This window comes from Diorhabda sublineata, chromosome 3, assembly GCF_026230105.1.
Source record: "Diorhabda sublineata isolate icDioSubl1.1 chromosome 3, icDioSubl1.1, whole genome shotgun sequence".
Taxonomy (NCBI): domain Eukaryota; kingdom Metazoa; phylum Arthropoda; class Insecta; order Coleoptera; family Chrysomelidae; genus Diorhabda; species Diorhabda sublineata.
Genome location: NC_079476.1, coordinates 19126028 through 19137159, shown reverse-complemented (window position 1 = coordinate 19137159; position 11132 = coordinate 19126028). Strand labels below are relative to the sequence as shown.

Genomic DNA, 11132 nt, shown 5'->3' with positions numbered 1-11132 from the left:
CCTATCAAAGCTATTTATTGTAAATTAACGAATATTTCTAATTTTTTTCCATTGATGTATCATTAGTCCAGGATCCCTGGCTTATTTTTGCATATGATTACTAACAAGTTAATTTTTCGTGCGTAGTTTCGTTTCGAAGAGACGCCCAAATTTTTCCTGTGCGATAATTCTCGAATGTGGTAGGTACCAGAGACAACGAGTATAAAATATGTTGATTTGATGATTCTGAAAAAATTTATTCCTTGCCAGATTTTTTTGCTTTAAATCTACTTCAATTAAATTACCTCAATTTTCTGAAAAAATTTTTGTCCTACAAAAATTTACGTTTGATCTTCCATCAAGTATTGATAGTGAGGTCGTCAAAACGATTACTAAGCAGCTGAATTTTGTTTCTAACTCAATTAATATTCATTTAATTTAACGGTGACATTGTCCTACAAATTGCATGGTACGCTACCCCGGTCCTACACTTCAAAGTAAGATTAAAGACCCTTGATATATAAATAATTATTATCAAGCCGAATCTTCGTGAATAGCTCCATTTCCATGAGACGCCCAACTTTATCCTCGGCGATTACTTTCGGTTGTGGTAGGTAACAGAGAGAGCAGGAAAAAATATGTAGATTTGATGATTCACAAAAATTTATTATTAATAACAGGATTTTTTTAGTTGAATTTGACAATAATTAATTAAACTATTCGAAAAAAATTTATCTTACAAATTGCGTGGTATGCTATTATATTTCCAATCAAAGACGGATTTTATTTATTGCATAAGTCAAAGAACCTTCCAAACAAGTATGGTAACATTTCGAAGCAGATATTAACAACACTTACATACAATAGAAAAGAAGTACATATTATATTTGACAAGTATAAAAAACCCAGTATTAAAGATTTTGAACATGAACTGAGAGGTGAAGAGGACACACAGTATGACGTAATAAGTACTAAAATAAACGTTCTGTAGATTTCGGCAAATTATTGAGAAGCAACAACTTTAAAGAAAAATTCGTTAAATTTTTAATTGAAGATGAAGACTATGACCTCTCTTGTTATCATGAAGAAGCTGATACCAAAATTGTATACCACATTTGTCAAGTTAATACTAACTACCGTGTGCAGATACATTGTACAGATTCTGATATGTTGGCAAATTTAAAGTATTTGAAAGATCAAATTGAAATAATTATTAATTTAAGCATGAGTGAGAAAAAAATATACTTAAACATAAATAAAATTCATGCCAACCTTGGAGAACAATTATTTTGCTCACTCGCCATATGCCATATTTTTACAGGGAATTAATATAATCATGCTTTCTTTCGTAAAGGAAAAAAGAGACCTTTCAGTTTTTTAAAGAAAAATATTCATAACAACAACGAATGAGGTAGTTCAAACTATCGAAGAGTATGTATGCAGAATGTAATCATTAAAAACATAAAATGATATCAATAAACGACGGTATAAGTTATTTGAAAAAGGATATAAATCAAAAAATGAAAATGAAGAAATTTTAAAACTAAAAAAGAATTGTTGCAACAAATTAAAAGAACTGCATTCTTCAGCAATATATTGTGTAATGCATACATGCGATGTCCCACGGAAAAATTGCCAGAAAATTTTGGATTGACAATAATTGACGGCAAATATCAATATTATTGGTTTGATAGTCCCCAAAGTCCATCTTTTGAAGAATTAACTTCTGACATACAATACTATTAATACTATTGTTGTTTATTGATTCATTATTTATGATAAAATAATTTACTTAATTTTTTCATGTTATTACAGAGTCGGATATCACAAATGAGGACAATGAAATGGATGAGGATAGAAGCGATGTCAGCAGTGAAGATTCATCAGATGAATCTGATGAGGATTAATTTTTTCAGCGAATAAACAAATTTGTGTGCTCATCTCACTAAAAAATAAAATTATTTAAATTTTTAAAAGATGTCTCCACTGTTTTTTGTCTTACAAATACGACTATTCTTGTCGGACTGCTTACCTGTTTATTTGTAGGACATTATTTCCTTTGAGCAGATGTCGTATTTTTTCCTACAGTTAGTAATGACAAAAATGGTTTTGTACTAATAATAGTTTCTAAGTGTGGGACCGGGGTAGCGTACCATGAAATTTGTAGGACAATATCACCGTTAAATTAAATAAATATTAATTGAGTTAGAAACAAAATTCAGCTGGTTAGTAATCGTTTTGACGACCTCACTATCAATACATGTTGGAAGGAGGGGGACTCTTTGATCAAACCTAAATTTTTGTAGGACAAAAATTTTTTCAGAAAAATGAGGTAATTATCTTTAGATTTAAAGCAAAAAAATCTGGCGAGGAATAAATTTTTTCTGAATCATCAAATCAACATATTTTATACCCGCTGTCTCAATTACCTACCACATTCGAGAATTATCGCACAGGAAAAATTTGGACGTCTCTTCGAAACGAAACTACGCACGAAAAATTAGCTTGTTAGTAATCATATGCAAAAATCAGCCAGGGTTCCTGGACTACATTGTTTGGTGACCCTTGAAAATTCAAAGTTTGAATTTTTTTACCAGTATTAATGATTTCAAATGTATCAAATTGTTGCATAATTTATCAAATCACACCTCCGAACCGGTTTCTAAAATAATCACTTCGAAAACTTCCAACAACATAATTATGACTAACATTTTTTTCATTTTTATAGCGAACACGTGGGTAGGACATTGAATGTAGTTTCTTACCGAATCAACAGTTTTTGTGATCGAATGAATTATGTTACTATAAAACATGAAACTTCATTTTTTTAAGGGTAGAGAATAAAAATAATTATTAGACAACTCAGATACCGAAAGTGTATAGAATATTTGCCGAAGGATCTATTATTTAAAAAAAAATCAAAGTTGCTGACAGCTTGATCAATACGGCAACGTACTCAAGAGCCCATCGAGAGATACATTTTTGTCTCCTGTCCATCTGTACACCAGGTAAGCGATTTAGACCTCGCTGTACAGCTCTCTATATTGGCCAAGCTGTCAGCAACTTTGGATTTAGTCTTCTTAAACTACCTAGTGTCTAATTTGTGAGTTGCTGACAGCTGTCATGTCACGTGCGCGACTTCATATTCGACTCACATTCCTATACGTTTAGGGTTCTCAGCAACCCTCCAAACCAAGTATAAAGCTAGTACAACACGATGCGTCCAATGCTTCCAACGTTGGGCGCTGGTATGATTAAACTTATCGTAGGGTCGCATGTCATTCGACGAATGTTTTGCTTTCAACGATGGCCATGAAAAGTCGGTTTTTTTGACCCGCGTCACAAGGGGTAGTGACCCAACACATGTGGTACAACTAAACACACTTCTTGTCCTCTTTCGCGTGAATGCTACGTGTTTTGTATGAAAAACCAAAATTGACAGTCATACAGTATATTTATTTTATATCTGTTATATGCTGATCATTACTTTGTAGGTAACTATTCTACAATTCTACAGAACACATAATTACGAGAGTATTTTCAAAAGATTTTTCAGGCTCTTCTATGTTATCTGGTGATTATTCATTAAGTAAACAATTGTATTTTCTTGTTCAGATAGGATAAATCAACTCGTTTTAATGAATGATTTTTATCTTATTAATTATGCAGCGCTGCGACGAACTTTTCTTACAACGTTCGAACGCGACTGTTGGTGCGAACGTTAGAAGCATCGTGTAGTACCGGCTTAATGCGAGCGTGTACTGCTCACAGGGAGAAAAAGTACGAAAAAATACGTACTTTCAGCTAACGTATAAAGAAATAATTTTTTTTATTTCGTGGTTAAATGATCTAAACAACAAATCTATGTAATATTCCAACTAAATAAATGTTTTAATAATAAAACGAAGAACATGGTAGTAGATTAATGTAAAGTTTTAATCATTATCTTATCAACGACCTAGTAACTATAATAAATTACTGAGGTACATAGTATCAGTACTTGGTTACGAATGCTCAAAGAACAATATTATTTTTTTTGTCCAATGCTCGTGAAATCAGTTTTTTTGACAGTAATATGGCATTATTGTTTAATGTTTTATAATTTTTTTTATTTCTTCATATTCTTATTTTATGTTACTGCGTACTTTAACAAGCATTTTCGGAAAAAAACTCATTTAAATAATTACGTTATCTATTTTAGTTTAGTTTAGTTATATATATATTTAGTTTCTCCATTTTGTTTTATTATGAAAGAAGCAAAATGAACACCGTACCAAAATTGTAAACAATTTATGAAGGCCGAACCATGAACAATGACTCACTGCTATATCGACAATAACAAATAGAAAAATTGCGAAGGTAAGAATACCAGTTCAAATTAATTATAATAGGTGGTTCAAGACAACATCCGTCAACTGCAACAGGTTTTAATCGATCCGGTTATCTTATATATGGGTAACTAAAAAACTAAAAAAATTCATTTTCAAAACACGTTTCATTCAATATTATTATAATTACAAATGTGATTAATATGTCAGTATGAATACATCGGAAGATTCCACAAAGTGTAACCATCTTTAAAAGACATAAACACCAATCTTACTTCCATAAAATATCTACACACCGATGCTTTCAAACAACTGAAATAAAATTGGAGCTACTGTTATTACTACCATAAACCTACTATCAAAATATAAATTACCTGACATAAGCCCTGTGGATACAGTAGAAGTTTTTGCTATCCTACAACATTTAATTGGAATTCAATCGTCAAACCTACAAAAAACTGTGAAAATAACAGACTGAAGCTCCTCCAAAAGAATAATCATACTAACAACCCTCTGGAGTTACAAATTGAGATGCAACTGAATATACTACGAAACAACAACTTGTTTATCATATTTTGATGGATGTCCTCTTATTAAGTCCGATTCATAAACTTAACTTTCCGTTTGCCGTAAAATTCTGTTTTTTTATTGGGACGAACGTAACAAACACAAACGGATGTGATAATCTCTTTTTTATATTGCTACGAACGAAACGAAAAATAAAATTCCTTAATGTTGAAAGTCTCCAACGGCAGACCGATCAGCAAACAGCGAATATGTATAATCCAATATTCTGATAGTGTGAGTTTTTCCAACACATCCAATATCTTTAACAACTTAGGGCCAATTTTACAACCTAAGATGAACACTGGAGATCCAAACTATGATCCAGAGGTACCCGAATGTTTTTTTCTAGTCTAGCTAGACTTGTGAATTGCTTCACCTTTGATATACGTGGGTATGATGGTAATTTTATAAATGAACGTATTATTATTAAGTTTCAATTATCTTATTTTAAAATGTTGTAATCTGAAATTCCGTTTAAGTATCGCTCACGAGTGTAAGTACGAGTTTGTGACGGGAAGCATGGTCTGGCCTGGAAAGAAAGTCGGAGCAGTTCAGTGTTCGAACAACATCATATCTGATCGAATTCATAAGATTTTAGATCACATCGAAAATGAACTGATTGGTAGATTGAGAGAAAGAGATAGAGCAAAGCGTTTGTAATACAACTGGACGAAAGTACGGATGTTGCCGGACTAGCAATACTCCTCGTTTTTGTTAGATATCCATTCGGTGGAAGTATCGAAGAAGATTTGTTTCTCTGTGCACATTTGGAGACCAATACGACTGGAGAAGAAATTTTTAAAGTCATTGATTAATTTATGAAGAAACACAATATAGATTGGAACAAGCAGTGTCAAGAATAAAAACTGTTGCATCGTCATGCTCTTGCAGTGAAAAGAATGCCATCTGATTTGAAACAAGTCATTGATCAAGCCATACAAATCGTGAATTTTGTGAAAATGCGTCCACTGCGGTCCAGGCTATTCAAAAAGTCGTGTAAAGACATGGAAAGTAAGCACCAATCACTTCTACAAACGGAAGTGAGATAGCTCTCCAGGTGAAGGGTTTTAACCAGATTGTCCGAATTGCGTGATGAACTCAAGGTTTTCTTACAGACGTTCCCTTCGCCTGCAAGTGCTAGCCATTTTGAAATGTTGCACGACGCGACGAGTGATGGTCAATGAGATTGGGCAAAAATATTATGACCGCTTTCCGCTATTTCAGCAATTGGACAAACCTGACAGTCTTTGGAGGAATATTTTGAATTGTTGAATTATTTACGAAAGTTGTATGAACAAAAATGAAGTAAGAACATGAATTGCATTTGATTTGATAATTAAAAAATTGGTCAACCTTGTGAAAGAGGAATATTTTCGATAGAAGGACAAGAAATTTAAAAATATTTGCTCTAAGATGAATAACTTTTTGTTTTCTTGGCTCGTCAACAATGTTGATAATTTCTTCGAGTTCATCAAATATAAAGTGCAACTCTCAAATCATTTGACCAAAACTCTTTATAATATTGAAAAAATGTAAACAATTTGAAAAAATTAGGTTCGCATCTTCTGTTTCATATTAAATTAGCCTCAGGCGGTCGGAAAAGTCGTTAAGTACCTCACTGGTGTCTTCTAATGAAACAATATTATATTAATCCTTTTTTAATAGCACTTCTATAAATTTGTTAATAAAGAATGTTTTTTTATGAAAATAAAGATGATTGATTATATCAAATAATATGCGTGGATATGCTAATCATTTTTTTTTATATTTCATTAACTATTCAATATTAATACATATTATAGCCTCAAAAATCAGGGCTAAATTCGCTTTTGTAGAAATCGTACTTATTATAAAATTTTTTGCGACCATAATTCATTTGAGAATATCCACAATTTTTCGTAATATTAAATAAACAATCACTTAGACAAGGCTTTTAAGATATCTAAATATGTATACTTAATAAACGGTCATCTTAATTTTTAAATAATAATTTATTGACTACAAATGCATGTTATTCGAAAATAAATGTGCATTTATTATCTTTTTTGTTTGCCATTGCTCTTTTGCTAGTTTCATAATAGTAAAAATTTTATGGTCTGTCTCCTTTATTGCCCATTAATAAGGTTTTGCAAAGAATGAAACAAATCATAGTCAATTTTTGGCGAGTCATCAAACATGTTTTTGGGCTGGTTCAACCAGTTTTAGAATTTCATAGTATTTATATACCACATACCTCTATACACAAAGCATTTCTCAATCCAGGATTTGCGTGCCTCTGGAACACTTCGATCATGATCGTTTATGTTTAACGTTTTCATATTTATCCATAATTTTTTGAGAAATAGTTTCATTGCGTTTCAAAAAAAAAAGGTTCGCTTACTTGCATTTTATGATGTATTATTTTCAGATTGGTCATACAGAAATCTAGCGAAATTTCAGATAAGAAGGTATTAATCGTTTTTAAATCCTGTATATATCCTGCGTATCCTCTAATTTCATAATAATTATTAACCCCCAATTTGCTCAAATAACTCAAAAAGTCGTGTGACTGATAGACTTGATGATCATTATCGATGCTGATGTCTAAATTGTCTACATATGATATTCGGTAGATTTGACTACCAAACAAATGAGTGATTATTTAAATAATGACTAAGGACTAGAAACTTGACATCATCATTAATTATTATAACATAAAAAATATGTTTATTTTTCAACTTAATCTCCTTTTAGCTCCATAAACTGTTCCCAGCGATGTTCAATAAGTTCGATAACCTTTTTATTATAATAAGAATCGTCAAGCTCCTCAAAATAGCCATTAACTGCCGACATCACCTCTTCATTGTTGGAAAATCTTTAGCTACCGAGCCATTTTTTAAAGTCTGGGAACAAAAAATGATCCGAGGGGGCTAAATATTGTGAATAGAGTGCACGAGGTAGCAATTCAAACTTTAATTCATTAATTTTGGCCTTTGCAATAACGGATGTGTGGGCTGGTACATTTTTTGTTGACACAACACTTTCTGCTCAGCTCAACGCGACCGTTTTTGCATGATTTCTTCACTCAAAGATTGCAATAAGTTCGCATAATACTCTACGTTGATAGTTTTTATTTTTTCAAGATAATCAATAGAAATTATCCCACGCGCATCCCAAAAAACCGATCTTATCTATAGATGGAACGGTCTTTGCTTTCTTTGGAGCCGGTACTCCTTATTCAATCCATAGTTTCGGGTGTGAAATCCCATCATGCTCATAGCTTTCTCATGTACAAATTATGAGTACAACCATTTTTGCAATACCTACTACGTAGCCTAACTTATGCAGTTTCAGTCGACGATCATCCTGTAGTGCTTTGCGGATTTTCTTCAACATTTCTGGAGTCGTCACCACATTTGCTGGACCTGGCCTCGTTTAAACTCTACTACTGTACAGCTTTTATATTGGTTGAGTTAATGCCATTCAAATAACAGTATTGTGTCACATAACGATGACCAATTTTTCCCATGTTTTCGAATTCATTGAAAACGTGGTTTAATACTATTTGCACCTACTATTATATACTGTCCAACACTTGAGCACGTTATTTCCTTTTTTACACTTTTTTGCAAGTGCAATATGGCATCGTCTAGACTAGACGTCATTAATTTTTCAAATATCAATCGATTGTATCACTAAAATGATTTATACACCGTGACATCTTAAATCTCAACAATTTGGTTTCCTAACTAATAAATGCTCTAATAATGCTGTTTTTTTGTTCTTAATGACATATACCATATAATAAATTTTATTTGGTTTCGTTTTTTTATGATTTTCTCAAACTAGAGTATTATGGTATCCGATGAGTTCTTTTAAAATGGTTTCTATTTGACCTTGAACGTAGAAAACAACGGGAGCGACCTGATGGTAAAGTTTAGATAAATTAACAAGTTGGCAATGGTATACCTCAGCGTTCAGTTTTGGGTCCAATTCTTTTTTTTTTGGTATTCATTAATTATGTCACAGAGTTAAAAATTAATGGTAATTTCACTTTATTTGCGATAACACCAGTATAACGTTGAGTGGTCCAGATATACAAGTTTTACATTCTACCACGGGCTAAGATTTCATTACTATTAAATCCTGGTCTGACGTAAACGGGCTCTGTTTTAACACTGAGAAGTGTTTACTGTTTACAGCCTCTAAAACTCAAAATGACTTAATATGATCTTCAAATTTGATCAAGTTTCTTGGTCTACATATTGAAGGTTTCCTTCAATGGTCTGTACATGTAGACCTTGGCAAAAAAATTATCCTCTAATCTAAATAGTTCAATTCTCGTACTGCTTTAGCAACTTACTACTCGCTATTCGAATCGCAACGTTTCTGGGGTTCTTGTAGTTTGAACCTCTTCGAATCTATCTTCAAATTAAAAGAGCTATTGGTTACGTATTTATGGTTTAAGCAGTAGAAATCATTGCGAATTCTATTTGAAAAAATATAGAAATATAGCTCTCTCTGGTCTTTTCATTTAAGAATCCTTTCTTTGGTTCGCTAACTCAACTGAGAGACCCATTCGTAGTTACCCTACTAGAAGAAAAAAATTTGAACATTTGGACAGCTACCTTCAGAATTGGCAAATACATTCAATAAGCTCCGGAGATTGGCAAAGACATTTCTGCTTGAAATGTGGCAGAATTCTACAATCTACCTTAGACTGACATAATTCAATTATCTAATATAAACTTGTGTCGCTTTGTCCATAAAATTGTAAAATTTTCTTATGACAATAAAGTTTATATCTCTATAGAGTTCCGTAGTGTCCCACTTTTCGAGAGAATGTGGATATAGGTTTTTTCTCTGTGCAACAGAATCTACACGCTGTTAGTATTCGTAGGTTGTTCTTAGGCCTGCACAATCAGCAGATATTCTCTGAGAGGAGAGTATTTGCCTGTCTCAGTCCTTGTGGGTACTCCCAGTAATGGGTTCCACCCCTAGCTACCTTCTTTTTCAGTGCTTTTTCTATTGATATATAGCTGACTCCTCGAAAGGGTTCAGATCCTGTGATTTCTATACATTTCCTCCTACCACCTTCCAAATTCAGTATACTCGGCAATAATAGAATCAGTTTTAAAACAATAGTTATTTGTATGCCAAGGACTGAAAGTGCTACTTTGTTGGATGAGTCTGAAAATTGCGAGACAAGCGAAACGAGCCGAGCAACACACGAGTCCACTCAGAACGCAACTTCGGTATGTAAATGAATACAGAACGATCAACTTTCAGATGGCGTCGTCTAAAAAATATGTTTGTTGATCTTCTTACTATGTGTTTAGCATTCTTACGTCCATGTGCTATTACCAACTTTGGATTATAATTGATCTTCCTGGTGTTGTTGATCCCGATTATATTCTCAATATAACTACGCTTGTCCGTTGAAAGTTTCTATATATCTTGTATCTTTTCTTTTATACTCTATTATTTTCAATCGGCTTGTGCTTATAAACTTTCGTCTCAATCTAGCACATCGTTCAAATTCTTAAGTAAGTTTTCGAATAGTCAGTCGCTGTTTTTGGGACGAAGGACATACTTAATTGACATCCTTTTTCATATCTTTCGTAGTACTTTTTTAGCACATAGTTTACAAAAGGGTTGAAAATAGCGGAGACTAGAGATGAAAAAATGGAGGTGGAAAGTATATATTGGTTGTTTAAAGGATATCTATATCGTTAATAACCATAGTTATATTGAAAAAGGCTTAATTGATACCTATTGAAATCGAATATTCCCATTTGCATTGTTTTTCTAACAATGTACCTCGTACTATTTAGCTAATAAATATATATTGTAATTGTATTTTATTTACTAGAATAGTGTACAATTAAAGTCAAACGGATCAATAGAATATTAATTAACAGAATTAACAAAATTATTACGTAAAATATGAACAAAAAAATACAAACATTAGCAATTATTAGAACTTTGAAATGTTAAGACAAAAAAACTTATATATTCGTTGTAATTAAATAATTTTAACATAATTATCTTGATTTATGACAGTCACAAAATTCGAGGACTTATCCGAACAAAATAATTTTACTTATTATTGATTGATACGTTTTTTAACCTTGGTTTAGAGTCAAAACTGATATCAAATCGTTGTATTATCTATTTTTCAAAATTTATTAAGAATGCATACAATTTGGCCATAATTAGTTGGTATATCCATTCTTAATTTGTATATTAACAAGGCTGTTTGACGGTAAAAAGTGTCAT

General features: G+C 32.2%; 1 protein-coding gene across 3 annotated transcripts in view; it reads right to left on the bottom strand.

The window, feature by feature from the left end:
• Positions 1 to 11132, bottom strand: part of LOC130442046 (ATP-binding cassette sub-family G member 1-like) — a 53057-nt gene that overhangs the window by 29050 nt on the left and 12875 nt on the right. The window lies entirely within an intron of this gene.